Source organism: Tiliqua scincoides, chromosome 4 (genome assembly GCF_035046505.1).
Source record: "Tiliqua scincoides isolate rTilSci1 chromosome 4, rTilSci1.hap2, whole genome shotgun sequence".
Lineage (NCBI taxonomy): Eukaryota > Metazoa > Chordata > Lepidosauria > Squamata > Scincidae > Tiliqua > Tiliqua scincoides.
Window position 1 is genome coordinate 196,910,154 of NC_089824.1, and position 1,891 is coordinate 196,912,044.

A 1,891-nucleotide genomic window follows, 5' to 3' on the forward strand; every position below is an offset into this window, starting at 1 on the left:
TGAGAACCACTGCCTTATGTCAGTGCTTTCCAGCAATGGGACATGTGCTGCATCCTGCAGTTGGGTGTCACTCACGGAGGCCTCCTCAAAGTAAGGGAATGTTTGTTCCCTTACCTCAGAGCAGCACTGCCCTTATGTCAATGCTGGAATGCACTGACATAAAGGGTTAGGATTGCACCCTAAGAGTATTTAGACATACTGCATTGCTATATTTTGATTCCCCTTCCTTATTATTGTTAATTATTTCCACAATAAAGTTTGTTTGGCTGCACCTTTCACCCTTATCTCTCTCTTTTTCCCCCCTTCTGAACCACTGAGCTGTACCATTAGCTGTATACTGGATCCCAGCACATGAGTGGATTTTGAGAAAGGATTGGGAAAGCATGGGTATATACCTCATTCAACCATTAGAGGTATGATGAATGGAATGGAATTATTCCATCACATTGCATTACATTCAGCACTTCTAGGGGCTGAGTGGAGTATATACCTGTGTCTTCTGAGCTATTTATAGCTGAGGCTGAGGAACCTCACAGGCTAGATAAAATCCTTCAGAGGGCTGGATGTCTGAAGGCCGGTGTCTGAAGGCTCCTGCCTTAAGTAGTTCAGGATAGATTGCCTGGTTAGTCCATTGTATCCTCTCACCAACCCTGTATCAGGCTGAAAAATATGTCCACAAGGCACTTTATGTCCTATAGATTGACTTTCCCTATATCAACTTGATCATCACCATTGTTCATCAATGAGGTTCTTCTCTATTTACCATTTATTCACGTAGTAAGAAAACTGCAGGAGAAGCAAGGCCTTGGCAGCTGTGTCCCCAAAGAAGAACACTGTGGGAGAACGTTGTTCTAGACAGATCTTAGGCTTTGCTTGCATTCCAGAAGTTCAGTAAAAAATTTTTGCCTGACCTTTGGGATTTCTCCCTAGAATAACTTTGCAGTCTGGCTGATACATTTTCCAGTCATTTGGTTTTGAATGACTTTATATGGTTGGCAACCTTCAGGCTCAAAAGACTATGGTATAAGCCTACAGCAGCCAGTATTCCCATGCAGTCTCCCATCCAAGTACTAACCAGGTCTGACCCTGCTTAGCTTCTGAGATCAGACAAAATCAGGCATGTGCAGGGTAACAGTTGCTGTAAGGGACTTTATATGATTAGTTCTATTTCTTATTGTTAGAAATAAGGGCAACATCAGCTGCAATTGCTGAAGGGAGTGGCAGAACATTACCTGGGCAGGAACATTTCATGAGGCAGCAGTTACCACTTGTCAATCATCAGTGACTGTCTTTTCCTGAACTTCTAGAGAGATGGACGTGCCTTCTGCTTTTTTTCAGTAGTTAGTACTCTCAAACCAAGAGAGATTAATGAACTAGGTTATGCTGATGTGTTCAAAGTTGTTAGAACCTCTGGTCCTAAATCAGATGCTAGACAAATAAGTATTTGAAAACTGAAAATAAAGTATTTGTTTGATCTTTGATTTGTTTGATCTTGTGCTCTTTGCTCTTAATGAGATATTTAGGTTGCTCACTGGCTTTTAAGAGTAATATTTATATTTTAAAATTTTTTATAATGCTTATATTTTTTCTTGTACTATACTTAGAAGTCGTATTTATTTTTATTTAATTGTTTAATAAAAACCATTTTTTATTTGTACTGTATTTTATTTGCACCATATTTGGAAGCCGCTTTGAATGCCCATGAAGGAGATAAAGTGAGGCATAAATTTGTAAATAAATAAAATAATGTGCATCATTCAGTCATAATAGCAAGCAATCTAGTGACAGGAAGTAGTTTTGATTATAAGAGGAGCTTTCTTCTTTCTTTGCCACTGAACTCTGCTTACCAATCACTCCAACACTTATTTGGTCTTTGAAGAAAAGCCCACTA

At 39.2% G+C, this 1,891-nt stretch overlaps 1 pseudogene; it reads right to left on the reverse strand.

The window, feature by feature from the left end:
* Positions 1 to 1,027: 1,027 nt before the first annotated feature.
* LOC136650056 (5S ribosomal RNA) lies at positions 1,028 to 1,145 on the reverse strand (annotated as a pseudogene).
* Positions 1,146 to 1,891: the final 746 nt, after the last annotated feature.